Source organism: Pantherophis guttatus, chromosome 3 (assembly GCF_059756535.1).
Source record: "Pantherophis guttatus breed Tessera chromosome 3, ASM5975653v1, whole genome shotgun sequence".
In the NCBI taxonomy this organism is placed as follows: Eukaryota; Metazoa; Chordata; class Lepidosauria; order Squamata; family Colubridae; genus Pantherophis; species Pantherophis guttatus.
The window spans coordinates 89,303,357-89,327,669 of NC_142065.1; positions in this window are offsets into that span (position 1 = coordinate 89,303,357).

The window sequence follows — 24,313 nt, forward strand, 5'->3', positions numbered from 1 at the left end:
TCAAGGCAGAGTCTCGTTAACAATTTTGAAAAAAAATATTTCTAAGATTCTTACAATCTAGGCTAAGTTGCCATTTATGAGTTAAGCTGCACTTGTCCACTCTCTTCCCTTTTAGCCTAAATAGATACTTTCCCATTAAGATATCCTGATGATGGTAAGACCTGTTGTTGCTAAAGGGCTGCAGGGTGCCCATTTTTCCCTCCAGGGATGTGTACTAAGGACACTGGGAGGTTCCCAGTCCCAGGTCTTAGGGGTCTTGGTTTAGGAGATGGGGCTGTTATTGGGGTGGTGGAGGTGGGCCATAATATTATGATGGTGTTGGGCAGGAGGAGATATAGTGGGAGGCAGGGAGTGGACCATCTTTGGGGACTGCAGATCTGTTGTCTCTTAATGGTTCCATGCTCCTGCTCTTTGATCTCAGCCCCAATACTTTATCAGCAGACCTTTATGACCCTGGCCTCTGGCTGCTTCTACTGAACACCAGATCTGTCTGTAGTAAGGGCCCCCTCCAGGGGTGAAATCCAGCAGGTTCTGACAGGTTCTGGAGAACCGGTAGCGGAAATTTTGAGCAGTTCGGAGAACCGGTAGCAGAAATTTTGAGTAGTTCGGAGAACTGGCAAATACCACCTCTGGCTGGCCCCAGAGTAGGGTGGGAATGGAGATTTTGCAGTATATTTCCCCTGCCACACCCACCCAAACCACCCAACCAAGCCACGCCCACAGAACCAGTAGTAAAAAAAAATTGGATTTCATCACTGCCCATCCATGATCCAATGCTCATCCATGATTTGATTGTTGATGAGAGGATTGACTTGGCATGTTTATTCTCCCTTTCCATTCTTTTTTCCAGTCTCCTTATAATCACTTCTACATCTAATTGACCAGCTTGCAAATTGTGAAGAAGTGCTATCATCTAAGCTCATAAGAAGAACAATTATGCTTTGTAGTGTTTCCATTAACGGATAGTGTTGGGTTCATGTTCATTTAGTATGGTTTCGATTGTATGTTTACTTTACTGACTTAAGCGTTTGTGTGAGGATTTCTACCTTTAATGGCTGCCTAAAACTACTTTGAAGAAACCCACTTGTTGAGTCGTGGGAATGAAGAGGCAGGAGCAAGGTAGTGACAACAGCTCTTTAATGTAGAGTCAGACTTCAGCAAAAGCTACAGGCAAACAGCTCCCTTTATATACCTTGCCGGCCAGGGAGCTGACCAATCACAAGTGACCATTGTTGTTTAAATCTCCCGCAAAAACTGTATACATAACATCACTGATAAACAAAATGTGTGGTATCCAAACTGGAGGTTGCTTTTCTTCAAGATACTCCTGTAACTCAATCTGAAGATCTTTTCTAAAAAATTGTAAAGGTCGTCTTAACTTCCATATTACATTAAAGAAACTTTTTGCAGCAATAATTTATAGCATCTTCATCGCATCTTTGCAGTGAAGTGATTTAACATCTGTCTGCATTACTGTTATTTTTACAAAATGAAAGTTGGATGATTCTTGAAGACGCTTTAAATTGCTAATGCAGAAATGACCTTAAAATGCGTATGAAGAGATACAGGAACAATTATGCCCCAGGCCCCAGAGCTGAAATGGGGGGCAATGCGGATGTTGAGGGGCATGCAGAAACTGATTCCCCTCTTGAACTATGAAGCGCCTAGGGAAGGTACAGTCTGATATAGGGTTGCTGGACCACTGTGAGGATGTCCTGGGATGAGTATGTATCTGGGATGAGTATTTGGAAATGAATTAAGTGGGTGAATTAATGAACATTAATGAATGAATGAACCCCTAGGGCTAGGAGATGAGAGTGAGGGATAGGAGGGAACCTGGATTATATGGGAAGGCAAACTGGAAGATTGATGGACCATATTGGGATTGATAGCAGTGTCGTGGAAGAAGGCTGCTCTGGAGGATGCTAGGCAATGAGGTGGCATGCAGAGCCCTCCAGCTCCCAGCTGGTCTTCGGGTCTCTGCCACGCATATGCGGGAGGCAGGGTGCATGTGGGGAACAGGCACACACATGTGCTGGGGGGCAGGGGGCATGCACAGGGGTGCTAACATTGCATTTTGGGGGTTTGTGTGCACACACACCCCATATCCTGTTTTGGGCCTGAAAGGCGTCCTGCACCAACCCGGAAGCCAAAATGGGGCACGGGGATGGAAGAGCATGTGCGGTGGACATGCATACATGCACGGGGGGGCGCTCACATTGCATTTTGGGGGGTTGTGCATGTGCGTGTACATTGGCACGCACACACACACACTTTGGGCACTCATCACTCTCCTAGGTTCACTGTTTGAGTGTACAGCAACACAATCTCTGCTTGGAGCCAAGTTATCAGAGCCCTGTTGCTGTTGACTGTAAGTGTGCCTGTAATAAACCTGACCTCATCCATGGTCTGATGGTGGATTCAGCTGTTAACCTGGCTTGCAACTCTTAAATCTGGGTGGGCCAAGGAAAGGTTTCTCCTCCTGAATAGGTACCCACCTGAGTTTTGGGTTTACCAGCTGTGACTCTGAGAAAAGGAGATGGGAGGTTGCAATTGTCATACATGAATTGTTATTGGTTTTTAAAGTCTCTACATAATTAGATGTGAGACTCTCTGGCTGAAACTGGGCTCTAAGGAAAAGATGGGATTGTTATTGTTGTACTGCTCTCCCAGTTGCATCGCATCTTTTCTGCCTGAGCTGCTGGATTTTATTGCTGGGCTGGCGGTTTAGACCCTGAGGCTTATGGTTTTCAGGGTTTCAATCTGCTGTCCAGTGACACTGATTCTAGAGCAGGAATTTATAGCCACCATGGCAACCTGGGATTATGGTTATGGTCAACCATAACCGTAATCCCAAGTTATTAGGGGCCAATGCATATCAGTGATCCACATTCGGCCTAATCAGCTGAGATATGATCTGGTTTTGGAAGACAGTTGTTATCCCATTACAATTTTTGGCTCACTGTAGTGCACTCTTTCCCCAAAAGAACATCACTGGACCCAATGACCCTGGATAGCTAATTTCCAGTTTGCAATCTTCTCTTTTAGGGGAAAATGATGGAGACAATAGTCAGGCTTCAATTCTAGAGAAGTCTGGAGGAACCAGATTATTTGGACCCTTTTCAATTAAGCTTTAGGTCAGGATTCAATATAAAGATTGACTTTTTTAATCTGCATTTTTATTTTATTCAATACAAAATGCAAAACTCCAAACAAAAAATCCCAGAGAAAACAAAACAAAAAAAAAAAACAAGCCAAAAACAATCATAAACTTTAAAAGGTACATCAAAGCAACAACAACACATATACACATATTATCCCCTCTAGTTGAAGACTGATTAAGACATGACTACAACATTAGTTCCCACCCCTGGTGAAACAGGCCCTCCCAAAATAAGATTGTACTGTTTATGCTAATTGATGACCTATGGCAGAACTGGGATGAGCAAGATGTATCCACTTTGTGCTCAATGACCTCTCAATGACTTTCAGTACGTTTGGCCATAGTATCCTCTTCAATCAGTTTTGGGGATTAGGGGAGGGGAGGTACTGTTTTACAGAAGTTCTCATTCTTTTCTTGTGGCTTCAATCAGTCTTGACAGTTGAGGGATCACATCAATGGCCCCTCACTTTTGAAGTTTTGCAAACTGTGACCATCTTTCCCCTCTTGTTTAACAATTACATGAAACTACTGGGTGAGATAACCTGTGGGTTTGGGGCATTGTCAATAGGCAGAGGATATCTGATTGCATGTCTTGATCACTTATCTCCAACTGCCTCTGCCTGTTTTATTCAATCTAGTAGGGAGGTACACTCTGGGTCAATTAAGGAATGTCATCTTCCCAAATCCAGGATGTGTGTCTACTCTGTTGTAATACCTGCTCTCTCAAACTATCTTCCCTGCAGAGATTTATGTGTCTCCCACCCTTATGTTATTCAGGAAAATTCTGAAGTCTTGATTGTTCTCCCAATCAATTGAGAATGTTTGTGGAGTCCCTTTCTTGTTTTTGTTTTTGTTTTTGCTTTGTTTTAATTTGGTTTTAGTCTTCTTTTTCTATTTTGCTCTTCTGCTTGGAGACAAGATACTATATTATTTGTTTGTTTGTTTATGAGAGAGATGATAGAGATAGAAATAGAGAGAGTGGGGAGGGAGGGAAGGAGGGAGAGAGAGAAGGGGGGGGGAGAGGGAGAGAATCTTAGCTGTAAATTGGCCAGAATCAGTTAAGAGTCAGGTGCCCTGTGAAGGGAGGAAGAAAAGGAGTGAAGGAGAGTATGATTCAGTATTTTAAATAGTCAGGTGAATTGATATGTTTAGTTCAGGCAATTCTCAAATCAGTTAAATGACAGGTCATAGTTATTTCGATATTCCAGGTATTTTACTCAGTTCTTTTTACTGTGCCACTAATTTCAATGCACAAAAAATACTAGTAAAAGAACTACATTGAGTGAGGATGTGTAAGAAGGATGGGAGAGATTAATTAATGTGCTGATCCCAACCTTTAAGAATCTTGAAAAGGTCTTATGATAATAGTGTTTGATCAGAGTGTTGTTTACTAAATTATGATACACTATGTCTATACATTTCAGAAAAAGGGTAAAAAGCAGATGAAAAATTAGGATGCTCCTGATATTTCAGAACATTCTTATTATCTCTATGTGCTTTTCTTAACTATCTTGGCATTGCAATTACCATAAATTTTGGATAATCTGAAGTTTTGAATGCCAATTCTCTTGTGCTGGTTAATGACTGCAATAAAGTTAAGTAAGTATAATCTCCAAGAAATAATATCTGTGATGAATCTAAGCAAAGTCGGAGAAGGCTTGAGTCAGAATGCCAAAGCTTTGTCTAGGCGTGGCTATAAAGCTTGCTTTCTAAGCTTTGCATTCCCACACTGGCATGATAAATGAAATAAGTAGCTTTATTGCAACGAATTAGGAAGCTATAGATAAAAGGAGGTTCTGTATGGCAGCACACAGAAACTTTGTCCTAACTAAATGTATATCACTTCCACCATTAACATCCTGGCCTACTCCTCTTACTGCTTTTTCAAGTGTAGATTTTTGACTGTTCTTTCATCAGCTGTAAAGCTCTCTACTCTCTGTCCATTGCTTATATAATGGCTGTCTCTAGCATGAGGCATTCATTCCCCTTGTTAGCTTTATCAGCCTTTATACCTGGAGAGACCAAGGCATTGCAAGTAACACTACGAGAAGGGGTTTAGCCTACTCACCTCATTGTGGTCCCTGAATGTACCCAACAAATAGTCCCAAAGGTGCTTTTTAAAGAGGCAGCTGGACTTTCTTGTTTTTCTCTGAAGACGTTTCGCTTTTCATCCAAGAAGCTTCTTCAGTTCTGACTGGATGGTGAGGAATGGAAGGATTTATATTCCTTGCAGACAGCTGGTCATTTTCATTCTTTTAGAGAGTTGATGAAGCCACTTGAAGGTTTAGCTGTGTTCTCAGGGTCACCTGAATAGTGCAAATGGGTGTGGAACATTCTTGGAACTGCTGAATGATCTGTGTTGTAGAGCTGTGCTTTCTGCAGGATGTTTTCTGCCCTGTGTCCCTTCACTGTTGAACACAGGCCCAGGCTGTTGGGGTAAAGTCTGTGTTGTCTGCATCTCAAATGGAAGTGCAAATAGTTCCTATAGTCTGCAATTTTTTTCTGGAAATCCATTTGTACTCCCGCACCATTCGAAGGATGTTCATCCCAAAGTGCATAGCTAAATGTTTACGGAGATTCTCAGTCATCCAGATCATAGCTGTCCCAAAGGTGCTTTTTCAAGAGGCAACTGGACTTAGAATAGAATAGAATAACAGAGTTGGAAGGGACCTTGGAGGTCTTCTAGTCCACCCCACTGCCCAGGCAGGAAACCCTACACCACTTCAGACAAATGGTTATCCAACATCTTCTTAAAAATTTCCAGTGTTGGAGCATTCACAACTTCTGCAGGCAAATTGTTTCACTTATTAGTTGTTCTAACTGTCAGGCTATTTCTCCTTAGTTCTAAATTGCTTCTCTCCTTGATTAGTTTCCACCCATTGCTTCTTGTTCTATCCTCAGGTGCTTTGGAGAATAGCTTGACTCCCTCTTCTTTGTGGCAACCCCTGAGATATTGGAACACTGCTATCATGTCTCCCCTAGTCCTTCTTTTCATTAAACTAGGCATACCCAGTTTCTTGTTTTTCTTTGAAGACATTTCACTTCTTATCAAAGAAGGGACAGCAAAGGGAAAGAAAGCCCAGCTCCACAACACAGTCCTTTCAGCAGTTCCAAAAAATCACCATACCCATTTGTACTACTCAGGTGATATGAGGACACAGACAGATCTCCAAGTGGCCTCAACGATTCTCTAAAAGAATGCAAATGACCAGCTGTCTGTAAGGAATATAAATCCTTCCATTCCCCACCATCCATCAGAGCTGAAGAAGCTTCTTGGATGAGAAGCAAAATGTCTTCAAAAAAGAACAAGGAAGTCCAGTTGCCTTCTGAAAAAGCACCTTTGGGACAACATGACCTGGATGACTATGAATTTCACTTACCCAACAAATAAGCAGTTTTCTCTCACGTATTTGGAAAAACTAAAGGTCTGTACCTGGGAACATTGTTATGGGTACCTGGGAATTTTGTGCATGGTAACATTGTTGACAATTAACATCTGTTGGCAGATACTCAGAGTCTCATTGTCATAGCAGTATGGAGAGATTAGGAGTACAATATATCTCTGTGCGCATGGATTAACAATGAACAGATTGGTAGTTTATAATAACATTAATATAATTAAAAGCCTGTTTGGACAATTGTGAAAGAAGGGAGGAAGAGGAAAAATATAACATAAGACAGCAACCCCACAAAATTGTTATGTGGTTATAATCATCAGAAGGGAACTAAGTGCTGGTAATATTCATTATACAGTGGCAAAGTAGTTTTCAATAAGTCCTCGGAGTGGCGGGGGGGGGGGCAATTATTTACTTTTTTCATATTTCAATGGTTCTCAGTGGTTCGCATGTTAGTTATGGTATGGTCCCTGCTGCGACTCAATATGAAAGGTAGCCAAGCTTATCTTTTCCGAGGAAGTGATTTTTACTCTTTTAATGCCTTGTCTTAAAGAGTCGACTCTAAAGCTTTCCTCAGTTGTGTCTTTGCATTCAGGTGTGGTTCTCTTTGGATGATATGCGGCATCTGACATTGAAAACTTGCAGAAATATTTTGTCAGGGAGAGATTTACTTCAGAACTAATACTCAAAGTAGAAAGGGGGGGGAAGTAAACCAGAGAGATGGAGAAAGACATCTGTATTTAGATATTCAGTTCACAGCCGCAAAGAAACATACTTGTTTCTCATCTAACAGACTTGGCATTACAAAGACGCTTACGAAGAAAGTTAATATTACAGTAGGTGGGGTGGGGGGTGGGGGGTGGGGAATCTCAAACTGACATTGTCCTTCATGGAATGTCCTTTATGCAACTGAGAGGCAAAACAACAACTGCCAATAAAGCTTTTAACACCACATATGCTCAAATTGTGCTGGTTGTCTTAGATAGATTTGCTATCGATGTGACAGGTCACAATGCAATTTAGAAGCAATTAAAAGGTAATGAATGTGCTGAACGGAAACCTCGGCCTGGGAGGGTTTTTTTTTTTTCCCTGTGTACTGCAGAAAGCAGATAGATCTATGCCCTTCAGTAATTTGGCCTGGTGGTGAAACAGCAAGAATGCTTGACTGAGAGGGCTTTGTAATGCTGGAAGGACTGTTTGCAGATACTTTGCTGAGGCTGCATCATCAGTGGGTTGGAAAGAAGAGCTGATATTGACCCTGATGTTGGGAAGCTGCAGGCTCAGGTACACAGGTGAGGCAAAAAGAATGAAACAGAGAATGTCAATTGCAGTTTGGAGATTATATCCAGATATGGAGCTCAACTGCACATATGCTCTTCAATTACATCTGTACTTCTTGATTCATTTGTTCCCAAGCAGAAACTGAAGAGGCCACCTTAAGCCTAGGCCGAGGGAACCGATATAGGATTCCATTAAGAAATTTAGCAGGAGGTCTACATATGACCCTTTTAAAATAAAATATGTTATTGTTAGTCATGTGATTATTATGTGTGGGAAGCCACTCCCCCTAGAAGAATGAAATATTTTGAGGAATATTAAAAAAAGGAATATTAAATTTTCCTGAATGAGAAATGGAGAAACATGTTTTTTAGAGGCAGGAAGCAGACTCAGTCTCTCTTAATAGCAGATGTTCTGTGCCCATTAAGAAAGATTGGGCCAGCCTATTCAGAAACCACAATACACAATACACAATACACAATACACAAGCACATAATAGATACAAACTTAACTGCGCCAAACTTGATTGCAGAAAATATTACTTCAGTAACAGAGTTGTTAATGCCTGGAATGCACTCCCTGACTCTGTGATTTCTTCCCCAAACCCCCAAAACTTTACCCATAGACTGTCTACTGTCAACCTCGCCCCATTCCTAAGAGGTCTTTAAGGGGCATGCATAATTGCACCAGCGTGCCTACCATCCCTGTCCTAATATTCCCTTTTATTCGTATCCATTTCATGTACTGTATTCATAGTTATGTTTATAGTATATCTGTTATCTAATACATGCTTGATGAAAATAAATAAATAAATAAACAAACAAACAAACAAACAAATAAATAAAACAGCCCCAGTCTCCCTGCCCCCAAGCAGAAACTGAGGAGGTCACCTTTTGGAAATGCAGATTTGGTAATCCATTCAAAACAGGATATTTGAAACAAAGGCAGAATGATAGGATTAGAAGCAGCCCAGAGCAGTCCAAAGCCCCTTCATTGCACCACTCCAGAGCAGTCCAAACTTCAACCAAATTAGCTCAGACAAGCATCTAGGATTTGCATTTCCTCTTTTGCCTATAGAGCCAGCTATGACCCCTACATGACCCCATAGGAATCTGACAACAGCCAATAGGATATATGTTCTTGCACAGGAACAGGAAGCTCAAATACAAAGCCCAAAGTAGATATAAAACCCCTCATTCTCAACTCCATTTTGCAGCTGCACCAGAACCATAAATGCTGGTGGTTCTGTTCATTATTAAACCATCTTTCCAATCAGCCACCATGTTTCCAGTATCTTTCTCCCAGCTTGGAAATGAACCAAATGGATATTTCTTCCAACATGTATTTGAACCTTAAGAGCTTTAAGAAATACTAAAGTTTTTTTCTCCAGAGTTTTGAACTGGCCAATTCACACTTCAGGGAGTTCTTTCAGCATGCATGCATGTGCATATTCGTTTATCCAAAACTCAACATAGCACTTCCTCGAAAAAGGCACTAGACAAGGATGTCCACTGTCCCCACTATTGTTTATATTGACATTGGAAGTTTTAAATAGAAATATTAGAGAAGAAAAAGAGATAAAAGGTATGATAATTTGGAAAGAAGAATATAAATTGCAAGCTTTTTCAGATGACCTGGTCTTTATTATTGAAGAACCATTAATGTCAATAAATAAATTGTTAGAAAGCATTGGAGAGTTTGGGGAAGTAGCTGGTTTGAAAATTAATAAAGAGAAGACAAAGACAATGACTAAAAATATGTTGAAAAAGCAAAAAGAAGAATTGATGGAGATTTCAAATATGCAGGTCACGAATAAGGTAAAATATTTGGGGATACAATTGACAGCAAGGTGTAGCTCTCTTAAGGAAAATAATTACAATAAGGTTAAGCGACAGAAAGATAAGACAAGATTTGGAAAAATGGGGAAACTTGCAACTATCTTTAATTGGGATAATTGCAACTATTAAGATGAATATTTTGCCTAGAATTTTGTATTTATTTCAGATGATTCCGATAAAGTTGGACAAGGATTTTTTTACAGATTTGAATAAAATGATATTGAAATATATTTGGCAAGGGAAAAAGGCAAGAATAAAAATTAAGTTGTTACAAGATGCTAAAATGAGGGGTGGTTTTGGTCTACCTAACTTTGAATTATATTATCAAACAGCTAGTTTAATGTGGATTAAAGAATGGGTAACAGTGAAAAACGCTAGATTACTGAATTTGGAGGGACATGATTTGTTGATGGGGTGACATGCCTTTTTATGGTACAAAGGAACTAAAACACAGGGGTATTTTAGAAGACATCAGATACGTGAAGCCTTGTTTTTGAACTGGGAGAGGATTAAAAAATATCATTATTTGAAGATTCCAGTCTGGGTATCTACAACTGAAGCTTTTTCATATCCAGTGATATTCAAAGGGGAACAAATTGTTAGATACAGTGAATTATTGGATGAAAAGGGTGAACTTAAATTAAAACAAGACTTAGAAGATCAGAGATTTAAGATGGATTGGTTTTCATATATGCAAATATTTTCTAGATATCGTGAAGATCTCAAACAAGAAGGCTTTTATAAAGTTTTGACTATTTTAGATAAGATATTAATGGGTTCTGATGACCATGTAATTAAAAAGTTATATGGATATTTGTTAGAGGTAAAATTGGAAGAAGAACAAGTTAAAGAATCAATGATAGCGTGGGGGAAAAATTTTGGTTATGGTATTGATCTAGAGAAATGGCAAAAATTGTGGTCACATAATTATAAAATGACAATGTCTACAGCATATAAGAAAATTTGTATAAGATGTTTTACAGGTGGCATTTACCTGTGACGAGGATAGCCAGAATGTTCAAGAACAAATTGGAGAAGTGTTGGAAGTGTCATCAGACCCCAGGATCTTATTACCATATGTGGTGGACATGCGTAGAAGCAAGGAGATTTTGGACTAAGATACACACGTGGTTGGAAAAAATGACAAAGAGACATATTGACTTTAAACCAGAGACATTTTTATTAGGGATCTTACCAGAGACATTTAATAAAGAATTGCAATATTTAATTGTGAATATTTTAATAGTGGCTAGAATTGTATTTGCAAAAAAATTGGAAAGGAGAGAAGATAATTATTGATGAAGAAATTATTAAGAAAATGTTGGATTGTGCTGAAATGAGTAGATTGACACTTGAAATAAGAGAACAGGAAGATAAACAATATTATTTGATATGGGAGCTATTTTATCAATGGATAGATAATAAAGCATGGAGATGAAATATTATATATGAAATGAAATTTGGATAAAATGTTTAAACACTTGTTTTTTGTTAGAAGAAAGAACATTTGTCATATAATGAGATTTTGAAAATTTTGAGAGCACGAAATGATTTTAACCGATCGAAATACTGTCTGTAATTGTTTGGAAGGATGATGTTTTTATGTTGTTTTTGTTTAAAAAATAAAAAACTTTTTGCAAAAAAGCAAAACAAAAAACATAGCACTTCTTTCTTCAAATTTTCTCCATAGGAACCTTCTGAGGTAAATTGGGCTGAGAGAGTGTGAATAATTTATACTTACTCAGCAAGCTGAGGGTGGATCTGAACTGGAATCTCTCCAATCCTAGACCTCACTCATAATATCAAATTGCCAACTCGGTGCATTAATTCAACATGAAATGATTCAGATGAAACTACAAAACACTTTAAAATGAGCACTTTCTATTAAATAAAAAGAAAGAAGCACCATTAGATGAGACTGAGAATGGTGTCCCATGGAAACCATGTTTTGAATGACAGAAACAGCCAGCAGGCAATCCTGGGCCCAAAAGACAGCACAGTGACTTTGGGCCACTCACTCTTTCTTAGTCCTAGCCTATGAAGTGGAACAACATCTATCTCCTAACCTGCACTGGACCAGCACTGTAGATTATGGTTCATATCCTTTGATGAAAAGCATCTGGCTGGCTTTGAAAGTTTGAACCATATAAATTTCTCTTGGCTTAAATTTTGTAGGGAATGGTGAAGCTAGTAGAAATTAAAATCTGCTTCCATTTTGGGAAATGGAAACAGATAACGTTGTTTGTAATAAATTGTAGAGATATAAGGCCAGTTTTATTTTATGTGCTCATCTTGGAAGCCACCATCCATACACACATCCATGGGTGTGTGCATACCAACAATTTTTTTAAATTTTTTTGATTTATATGCCGCCCTCCTCCAGAGACTCAGGGCGGCTTACAAGGCGTTTCATGGAGAACATGGGGAAACATTTATGGATAACAATATGTTAGTTCCATTAGCCCAATTTTACTCCTTTACATTCATGACCAAACCATGACTTGGTTTAAATCCTTTTAGGGAAGAAAAGAATGTATATGCACAAGGAGTCTCCCAATATTTGAGGGTCTATCACAGAAAAGAGGGAGTCAACCTATTCTCCAAAGCATCTGAGGAATAGAAAAGAAGCAATGAATGGATATTTATCAAGATTCAGCTTAGAACTAAGGAGAAATTTCCTGAAAGTGAGAACAATTAATTAGCAAAACAGCTTGCTTCCAGAAGTTGTGGGTACTCCATTACTTTTTAAGAAGAGATTGGACAGCCATTTGTCCAGAATGGTATAGGCTTGGGGAGGGGGTTGGACTAGAAGACCTCCAAGGTCCCTTCCAACTGTATTTGTTATTCTGTTATTATTCTGTTAGTTTTATTCTGAACATCAAAAATATGTCTTGAAGAATAGGAGTACCTAATGTTTGAATGCTTAAATATCCTAATACAGATAATAAGAATTAGGGAACTGGAGTGGAGAATTTGTACACAGAGACAGAAACAACATTTATGTTTTCTAATATCTTTATACTAAGTGATGATGTTAATTCATGTTTTCTGAAGACTGTATCAGTTGTGGGTCACCCACACAATTTGTACAGGCTACTGCATTGCTTCCGACAGAATTAATGGCCTGGTAAATGAGGCAGAACTGCCTGCACAGTTAATTAATGATAGTATATGTCAAATACTGATAAGATCAAAATGATGGATAATACATGAAGGCATGAACTTCAGACTCAGATTTATTTCAGACTGAATAGGTTAAGGCTACAATAGTCTCAAAGCAATTATAAACAGCCATTTGCTAATGCAATTTGAACCTATGTTATGGAGTCCATTAGGCCCAATTTTATATTAATTTCTTTTATGACCTAACTATAGGTCATAAAAGATACTGTTGTCAGCATCTTAAATGTATCCTAATGAAACCTTATTGAAGCTCTCTAGTGAAAACATTTACAATGAAAACACCTATATTTCTGCCTTGCTGATGGATATTTGGATAAGGATTTTTAGTCAGCAAAGTTGACTAGGATGGCTACAAAATGAATGTTCAAATAGAATGAGAGTTTGAGATGGACACAGCAGTACTTTGCAACAAAAACACTGATCTCATATAGTCAGGGGTGGGCTGCAAAAATTTTAGCAAGGCATTCTCTGCCTGGTTGCTGGGTGGGCGTGGCTATGGTAGGCATGGCCTAGTCAGCCTCATGCACCACAGTGGGGGGAGGGGGGCATTTTTGCCCTCCCCGGGCTCTGGAGGCTTTCCTTGAGCTTCCGGGAGGATGAAAATGGCCTCTCCAGGCTCCAGAGGCCCTCTGGAGGCTAGAAACGGGCCTGTTTCTGGCCTTCCTGAACTTCTGGTAGGCCCGTTTTTCACCCTTCCTGAGCCTCCATGCGCGCCCTGTACTTACCTGTATCCAAAACCGGCTGTGTGGGGACTCCTGGGAGGGGTGGGATGGGTGGGGCCAGCCAGGAGTGGGATTTGGGGGTTCTTCGAACTGCACAGAATCTTAGCTAGAGGTTGTCCCGAACCCCTGTGAACCCCCAGCAGCCCACCCTGGATATAGAGTTGACAAGACTGTGCAAACCCTCAGAAGCAAATGAAGTACCTGTTTGACTTCTTTCAAAGACTTGACAATGCTGTTTCACGAGCTTCCCCCATTGACTGATCCATGCATCAAAAATAGTCCTTCCAAAAGTTTACACAGCCTCATTATTAAGCTGTCTCTTAGCTGGTGATCAATTCTTGCTGGTGGTGCTATTATCTTCTGAAGGCCAGAGATCTAATTCTGATTTTAAATTACTCACTTTTATAACATATTTCTTCAACTCTCTTTTTCCATTTGAAATGTTTGGGAAGGAGAAGAGACCATGATAAAAATAGAGCACCTTCTCCTCTTATTGCTAACAGTAAGAGATTGATCCTCAATTTCTCGGAGCCCTATTCTTAGGTTTCACATTATGGATCCAGAAGAAAAATCATAGAACTATCCATATGAGCAGTGTACTGTCCCAGTGTAAGTTATATTCTATATTTGCCAAGCCTTAGATAATCAGATCTTTTTATATACCTCATCAGATATATAATCGATACTACAAATGCTTATTTTTTCCCTCCGTTCGTAGCTGAATGGATGTCAGACATAGTTTATTGGAACCATTTTCAATCATTGTTTTTCTGTATTTCTCCTCCATCTCTTCCCTTTTTCCTAATTCTTCTTTTTAATTTATTGGAGGCTTTTGATGGACTGTTGATATTCCATTCCTTTTGCTGAAAAAAAAAACCCTTTAAAAAGCTGAGCTATAATGAAGTGCAAATAACACGCACCTGGTTTTTCTCTTTAAACAAACATTCACATTTTCATTGTATTTACTTGGCTCTGGCAGCTCATGATCATTTTCACTGGTTACCAGTTTACACAGATTTACAATCTCATGCATAATAATAGTCATGCAAATTCAAAACCAATTCTGAATGTGCCGAGAAATAGGTTGAATGCTGAGACCCTGTGAACTCGATCCATTTATATTCTTTTTTCCCTGATTAGCTCCATGTTGTGAATCATTTCAATTTTGTTTATGTATAATTTTATTTCTTAATGATAGGTTGCATCCCAGAAATGTGTTCAAATGTTAAATAGAATCAGGGATTAAGCTTGACTGTTTTCAATGTGTGATCTGCAATTTGGGTCAGTAGTACTGTATGTATCATCTGACAAATGCAGTGTTTGTCTCCTGAACTAGTTTGAAAAGAGATGGGCCATTTAAAGGGCACACTAATCTTTACAGAGAGTCAATATTCTGAAAGACCCCAAACAATATTTGAAGTCCGCCCTTCAACTTTCTTCTCCATACTTTACATTTTATTTCAGTGTATTTTTTTTTCTCCATTTGTTTTTGGTCTTTTAAACACCAGTGGCCTTGTACACAATGGAAGCTGTCCAATATTAAACAGATTCCTGCGATGGTTGTTTAATTTTACTGCCATTCATGAAAACAATTGCTCCATTTAATCATTTCATATTTCAAACTGTACTTTAGATGAGCAACATCCTCATCTCCCAAACTGTGCAAGACCCAGGACAATTTGTTCACTGCCTACTTTAAACAATCATTGTTTAATAAACACTGCCTTCTTTATAAAAGATCCTCAGGATGATCTTAAACTCTTCTTTTTCCTATGCATTCCTCCTTGCAGTTGGTTATATGTTTTGTACAGGCTGTACTTTTACAAAATGTCTTTACTATAAAGTGATTTTAAAATAAATTGCAATGGTCAGAGCTTAGGTAGCAATAATCACTCTTTCCGCGAGACAGATTGCTTATTGGTCACTAATTTGATATGCCATGCAGTTCTTCTCATGTTAGGCTCCTTCAAGTCATCAAAATTGATGCCCTTCAGAAAGCTATACATTTGCTCCTTGTTTAGTGACTGAGTTATGTACCAACCAGGGGTGAAATGCTACTGGTTTGCACCGGTTCGGATGAACCGGTAGCGGCAGCGGCGGGTGGTCCAGAGAACCAGTAGCGCAGCAGTGCAAGGGTCCGCTCACCTGCCCAGACAGCATTAGTTCCTGTTTTAAACAGGAAGTAACCTGATTTTTACTCTCTGCGCATGCACAGAGGGTCCAAGTGTGCACATGACTTCCCCGGTAGGGAAGGTAAGTAGATTTCACTCCTGGTTCCAACTACCAAGTCATTAAGTGAAACAATCACTAAGTGAACATGAGAGAGGGAGAGAGGGAGAGATGCTGGGAAGATCACTGGTTGTTGGCATCACATTCAGACAAAACTCTCTTATAGCAATAGCACTTAGACGTATGTATATATACCGCTTCACAGTGCTTTACAGCCCTCTCTAAGCAGTTTACAGAGTCAGCATTTTGCCCCCAACAATCTGGGTCCTCATTTTACTGACCTCAGAAGGATGGAAGGCTGAGTCAACCTCGAGCCTGGTGAGATTCGATCTGCTAAACTGCTGGCAGCCAGTGATCAGCAGAAGTAGCCTGCAGTATTGCAGTCTTATACAGCTATATACAGTAGTAGTCTCAATCTGGTGTCACTTATCAGTAACATGAAATTTAGTCATAAATATCTGCATTATTAGAAAATGACTTTTTAAATTATTCCATTGTACATGTGAATGGTCACTAACTAACTTAGTTGCTAAATGAAGAGTGGGTATATACACATTTGCTTTGAAATATGTCGCTAACAACCTAGCTCCGACACCTTCAGCATTAATGTGATCCAAAATTCAGAACAGAATCATGCAATCTGTGACCAATACAGTGCTAGGCATATAAATACATAGCAAATTCTTGCTATGGCAGTTTTGCAGTGCAAGCACATCTTGACTTCCAGGTGAATGAACCAATGATGAACTTTTCCATGCAGACATGTAGTGCAACTTTCTGAGATGTTTTCACAACACACAAGAACTTTTTCCATGTTTGGTTTCTTTCTTATTTTATACAATATAAAAACAAAGGCTGTACCCAATGTTTATTCTGGTTTGTTTTCTTTATTCTCAGTGAAGCTGATGGGGGAAAAAAATCAAGTTGGGCTTCTTTTTTAAGCAGGAAAAATTGGGAAATTCTTATTGGTGGGTGCAGGATTTTTCACTTGCTTCATCAAGATGGCCGACCTCAGAGCACAATATTCTTTTCAGCAGTTTAAAGACTTGCTGGTTTCTCAAATGTTGAGGGAATTATTCAATTGGTCCTTTTCAAACAAGGAATGTGGAAAGTCAAGTAGGCTACAAAACGATGGAAAACTATATAACTATAACCGAACAACATAACCAATAAAAGAATTTCTAAAGTCCTCCGTGAACAGGACTGGAACAATGGAAGACCATTTTTATAAGAAAAAAACCTATGGAAAGTGGATAACACTTCAGCAAATTTGAATACAGATGAAGCACAATTGGGCCAGCATTCCATCTCTCAAGAAGCTTTTTCAAGAGCTTATATTGAAGTCTTTCCAAGAGCTTTTATTGATGGATAACAACTGTTTCTTAGGATCCTTTTAATTCAGAAAATGCAGCAACCACACCGTGACATTCATAATCAATAAAGCCACCGAATTATTTTGATCTTCAAATTCACCCTGGTTTAAATGAAAAAAAAAAAGCTGTCTTCTTTCTTTCTGCCCATTTTTAATATCTTGACTCAGAGGGCAAAATGCAAAACATTCATTTGGATTGCTTTCTTTGCACTGCATTGCCAGGTTTGCAAAAACATTAGAAATCAGTCTTTGATGAAAAAAGCTGATTCTGATTTCTTCAGAAAAGGTCAAGGCCATGGCTTCTGGGTAAATTTTATCCCTATCTCTACAAAAAAAGAAAGAAAGAAAGAAAGGCTGCAGGCATTCTCCAACTCATATCTTGTTTCTACATTATGTTATGTGTCATAGAGTAATATCATATAACCCCATTTAATGGGATGTGTCATCAATTTTTTATTAAAACAATTTATTTCTACTGCCTCTGGAAACATTCTAAATGGAAAAAAGAATCAGAGCTACCTGTTGTAGAACATTTATGAATCGAGGTATCTTGGAGTGAGCTTTTCCCCCCAAAAGATTGTCTCCATTGCTCAAGAAGAGATGCTTGTCAATCACCAATCGTATAAGTACAAACCCGGGAAAAAAATAAATTTATCACCTGGGACACTGTCATTTCAAAAGAATGAGAGGTCTGAGCAGGGCATAGTAGAGTCCAACTACAGTCTGATGAATGGAAGAGGTTGATTGACTCAAATGATAAAGCTTGCCCATATTGTACCACTTCAGATTGAAAATATATAGGTCAAGGAGAAGAGGTATTGCTGAAACAGCCTCTTGACAAATCCAGGGAAATGGCATTCAGGTTTTCTTTAAAAAAAAAAAAAAACTGGGTTATCAGCTAATATCTCTTAGAATCTCCTCTTGTGAACCTGCCACCCTTTCAGAGTTCAGAGAGTAGGCCAAGTTCATATGCACTATGACAGCTTTTACCTGTGAGCTGAGTTGAAAATGACCCTACAGGAAGTAGTTACCATGACGATTTATTGAGAAAAATATTCTTTTATAAATGGAAATACAACCCCCACCCAAACAATTAGCATATCAGCCTTGTTAGCTTCAAAAAATGCTAATCTCTTTTGTCGTTGTTTATGATTTTCCTCTCTTTTTTTCTGCAAATCATACATTCAGTGGTAAGTCATTACTCCCTAAAAAATAAATAAAAATTGGGAGAAAATGTTTAAAGGTTCTTTGAGGTTTAATTTTACTATGAACATATCTCCTGGGCTTCAGATAAAGGCCATGTATTGTCTAAGGTTGTATACATTTTACAAGGAAACAATGTAGTGATATAATTTTGACTTGATTTAAGGAACTTTTCCAGGAAGGTATCCACCTCATGTGCCAGAATACACGATAGTTGAAACTTTTCTTCTATGACCTAAACTGATAAATGATGTCCACTTATCATGATCCAGAAAAAAAATCTGAGCATAACTGTTCCTGTCCCCCTCACTCCAATCTATACTGGTAGTCTCTGTTGGGAATCATAAATATAGGCTGCAACATATAGAAACAGGCCCAGGGATGGGCTTCTGGGGGTTCGCAAGGGTTCAGGAGAACCTCTAGCTAAGATTCTGTGCAGTTCGGAGAACCCCCAAATCCCACTCCTGGCTGGTCCCATCCACCCCACCCTGCCCCTCCCAGGAGTCTCCATGCAGCCCATTTTGGATGCAGGTAAGTGCAGGGCACATATGGAGGCTCAGAGAGGGCAAAAAACAGGCCTACCGGAAGTGCAGGAAGGCCAGAAACAGACCCGTTTCCAGCATCCAGAAGGCGTCCAGAGCCTGGGGAGGCCGTTTTCGTCTTCCCAGAGGCTCAAGGAAAGTCTCTGGAGTCCGGGGAGGACAAAAACACACACACACACCCCCGCTGTGGTGCAGGAGGCCGACTAGGTCACATCCACCATGGCCACGCCCACCCAGCAACTGGGCAGAGAACCCCTTGCTAAAATTTTTGAAGCCCACCCTTGAATAGGCCTCATACTCATACTTAAGGCATTTTTAGGTTTTGGTGAAGGTTGAGCATACTCATGAACTCCATACAAACAGATTTGTGGAATTGGAAAGGAGTCACATGTGTTAACTAGTCCAACTTTTTGCAATGTTCAGGAAAACCAATTAAGCCATTCTTGAGATGTGAGTCCAGAGATGAAGAATCTGTACTTCTGTACCATCTCCCTCCCTGATAATGTGACTGTGGGTGGCTCGTCTTCATTGTATTACCTGCACATTATATTTTAAACTCTGAACAATTTGAGGCCAGTGTATGCTAAAGTATGTTTGCTTCTGTATGATTTTCCTACAGACTTCAGTTATCTGTTGGGCTTTTCCTCAAGATACTCCAGAAGGGGAAGTAGTGATGCCTCCTCAATTTAAAAGCCCTCTTGCTAAAACTCCCCCTAAGAGGACTGCCAGGCTAAGACATTCCTCTTTTGCCAGGGGTTTTTGTAACTTTGTCCTCATTCTAAACACTCTAAACTAGAATAGAGGATTTTATATGTTGTATATATGTTGGATGATATTCATTTTCATTTCATTGTCTTTCTTATTTTCTGTTTTTTAAAAAGTGTTTGTACATATAGTCCTCAACTTACAACAGTTCATTTAGAGACTGTTTGAAGTTACAACAGCGCTAAAAAAAAACTTATGACCATTTTTCACACTTATGACCATGGCAGTATCCCGATGATTAAATGATTTACATTTGGATGCTTGACAACTGATTCATATTTATGACGGTTGCAGTGTCCTGATGTCATGTGATCATATTTTGCAACCTTCTAACAAACAAAGTCAATGGGGAAGCCAGATTCACTTAACAGCCTTGTTACTATCTTATCAACTGCAGTGATTCACTTAACAACCGTGGCAAGAAAAGTTGTAAAAAGGGGCACAAGTCACTTAACAAATTTTTCACATAATAACATAAATGTTGGGCTCAGTTGTGGTCATAAGGTGAGGACTACCCATAGTAACTTACAATATTTTTTTAGTAACTTTGCAATTCACTGAGACCCTTTCAGTTGTTGTGTAGGTTAGAAGTATCATAAAGTTACATGTTGATATTTTGAAGGTAACCTTTGAAAGGTCGATCAAAGTTTCCTACTGAGGGGGTCAGTAAGAATCAATCCCATCAATATATGCCCACTCAAGCCTTCCCTTCTAGCCTTCTACATTCAGGGGTCTTCCCCAGTAGATTTGTATGTGTCAAGCATAGATGTAGTCACAACTCACTTGTGCAAAGATAAAATAATAGATCTTTCTCCATGATGCATATAAATAGGAATGCTGAAGCAAATAATATTTAGGGATAATAATACAAAATAGACAGCTCTTGGATTCATGGGTAGACTGAAACTTTATTTCCATAGTTCTGTTCTTCTTCAGACATTTTAGTGTAGTTATCCGGATGTAAGTATATTACAATATGCATTTAAACATGTATTTATTATATTATTAAATATCTGTCTTTGACAGCACATATTTAGGTTTTCTTTTCCTTTTTACATCATGTGTGTACCGTATTTTTTGGAGTGTAAGACGCACCAGAGTATAAGATGCAGCTTCATTTTTGAGGAGGAAAATAGGAAAAAAAAATTCTGCCTACCAGGTATGCAGTGGTGGGTTGCCCCCGATTCGCACCAGTTCTATAGAACTGGTAGTAAAACCGGCAGGAGGCTCCGCCCACCGACCTCGACGTCATCAAAATGCTTCTGCACATGCACAGAAGAGCGCGCGTGCACACATCCCCATTGCGAACCAGTAGTAAATGTAAGTAGAACCCACCCCTGCAGGTATTCATCGGGCTAGCGTCCTTAGTCTGGTTAGCTTCAGCACATTAGTTTGCTGTTTTTTATCCCCTGCTTGGGGATAAAAAACAGCTTCTAAAGCACAACTGATCTTTGGAGAGAGAAGCAATGAGAAAAGCAGGCAAACCATGGAGATCGGCTTCACTTGTTAGGGCAGAAAAAAAACTTCACAGCTGAGAGTCAGAGGGACCAGGCAAAGCAGGGAAGATCCTTCACTGAAAAAAACCTTAGCATGGCAATCGCTTCACTCACTAGCGCCTCGTTAGGGCTAAAAAAAAGCTTCAAAAAAGCTACATTCGGAGTATAAAATGCACCCAAATTTTCAGCCTCTTTTAGGAGGGAAAAAGGTACATCTTATACTCTGAAAAATACAGTATTTTAATTGTGACAACAGAACGACAGTGAGAATTCAAATAAATGTGTCCATTTTGGATACGGCAGTTTTTCACTGAGCTAAACATTTCTCTTTATTCTTCTAGGCACTTGGTTTTTATATGTGTGTCAGTTCATCCAGAGTTTTGTTTTCCTATACGACTTCAAAAGGATCAGGTAGAGAAGAATGACGGTGTCCCTGGCAACGCTACAGATTTTTCAGGGTCGTTTCCAAGGCTTATATGGTCCTATAAACATCACCATATGCAGCAATCATTTAGATGCACTAGGATGTGAATTTGCCATCTTCATCTCTAGTGGCTTTATGATCAGAAAAATCTATGGCTGGTTGCCTGAAAGTAGAATGGCAGAATGTTTTTTCTTGAAACACTACTAATGATAGCTCTTTTTGATTCGTGCACAGACTTTTTTCTTTTCCTGACAAGTTTCTGTTTGATGTTCACTCCTTTAGTTTGTAATAGAGTGTATCCAATTCCTTCCAATGCACCATATTGTACAATCAGCTGCTTTTCCTGACAGATAGCATCTGATCAAGTGCTAACATCACTCATATGCTAATTGTAGTGTTTATTTTTTGTCCAGAGCTGCTTAAGCAGCCTAGCTTGCGTGTTGACAAAAAGGCACTCCTTCTCTTATTGAAAGCAGGTAGAATATAGAACGTAGAATAACAGAGTTGGAAGGGATCTTGGAAGTAATCTAGTCCAACTCCCTTCAGAAGACCCTATACCTGTGATGCGAACCTATGGCATGCATGGCACAAGTGGCACTCGGAGCCCTCTCTGCAGGCATGCCAGCCTTCGCCCCAGCCCAGCTTCACCACGCATGCATGTGCGCCTCCCGCCAGCCAGCTGGTCTTCAGATCTCTGCCACACATGCGGGGGAGGGCATATATGGGGGATGCGCGTATGCATGCAGTGCTCACATTGCATTTTGGGAGTTTTGTGCACCCCCTATGCCCTGTTTTGGGCCTGGAAGGCCTCCTGCACCAGCCTGGAGGCCAAAATTGGGTGTGGAGGATGCATGCGTGGGGGGGGGTGCATGCATGGGGGGGGCCATGTGCGGGAGACGCACATGCATGCACAGGGGATGCTCGCATTGCATTTTGGAGGTTCGGGCATTCACGCACGTGCACGCTTTGGCCACTCGGCACCAAAAAGGTTAACCATCACTGCCCTATACCATTTCAGACAAGTGGCTGTTCAGTTTCTTCTTGAAAACTTCCAGTGGTTGGGTACCCACTACTTCTGAAGGGAAGGTATTCCACTGGTTGATGGTAATCAGGTGATGTTTAAGATTTTTTTTTCATTTTCATGGGCCCTGTCCCTCTGTGGTAACTCTTGTTTTTCCATAAACTTCACAAATCATCTTCATAAATTTAGATTTGACAAAAACTGATACAGAATTATACATACAGAGTTGAATTTGGATACTTAGGACATTGAGTCCAACTTTCTATTCAGGACAAGAATCCAAATACATGGTTATGTAGCCTGTGTTTGTACACATTCAATGAAGGGAAGTACAGCATCTCCTGCAATAAATCCTACTGTGAAGAAAGCAAGTAACCTTAATTTTGGGGCCTTCATAGATCTATCAGCCCCCAAGTTCAGGATGGAACAGGGATGGATATATAGAGATGTGCACTGAAACCTGACAATCAACTATCTGGCTATATTTTTCTCTTGAACACTATTGCTTTTTTAAAGGAATACATTAGTACCACTCTTGCTTTGGACTTGAAGGAAGTTTGTATATTTCATTTCAAATGTCTGAATTTTCTTCTGTGCAGTTTAGTTTAGTTGCCCACTTGGAGAAATTTATTTCTTTAGTGGAGTTAAAAGACTTGCCCAATTCAAACAATGTGACTCTAGGTGGCAGACGACGACAACAACAACAAACAAACAAACAAACCTGAATACCCTCCCCAAACAAACTCCACATAATATTAAAACAGGAACAATATATAAAAATGGAATACAAAATATAAAAAGATGACCAAAAGCAATATTAATAACAAGCAAAAGGTGACTGAGCTCAGCTGGACCCAAATCCCTGAAGGAAACATCAGGTCTTGATCGCTTTACTAAAGATAAGTAGAGTTGGGGCTTATATTGTTAGGAATTCTTTCTAGAGCACAGGGGCAATCATCAGAAAGACATGCTTCCTAGATCCCATAAGATGTAAAGTTTACAAAAGGGAACCTGGAACATACCTCCCTATGCGAGCGTGTTGGAAAGGCTGATGTTTTAGGAGAAGGCAGTCCCACGGGTAACCTGGTTTTATGCCATGTAGTGCTTTAAAGAGTATACCCAACATCTAGACCCCAAAGTCTATTGGAAGCCAGTGCAGCTCACAGAGTGGCTATGTTATATGGGTGTAATAAGCTGCTCCCATAGCTATCCACACCATTGCATTCTGGACCAAATGAAGCGTCCAGATGATTTACAAGGGCAGCCCAATGTAAAGTGTCTTGAAATAGTCTAATCACAAGGTGACTAAGAGTGAAAGATCATGAGCAGGACCTCCTGATCTAGGTGTGACTGCAGTTAGTACACAAGATTCAGTTATGCAAAGGGCCCCGCAGACTGCAGCTGTTAACCTGGTCTTCAAGTAGGTGTTATGAATCCAAAAGAACCCCACATTGCATTCCAAGTCTGAGTAGGGCAACATCCTGCTATCAAGCACAAAAATGGAAACACTCCAATTTAGGAATCCAGAGGACCCAAAACTCATTCTTTTGACATAGTTGGTCTGTTATTCTCCATCCAGATCCTTATATCTTTCAGACACTGGGGCAGAACCTCTACAACTTCCCTTGGAAGCTGGGAGCAGAGAAGTATAACTGGTATCATTTGCAGATTGGTGATATGTT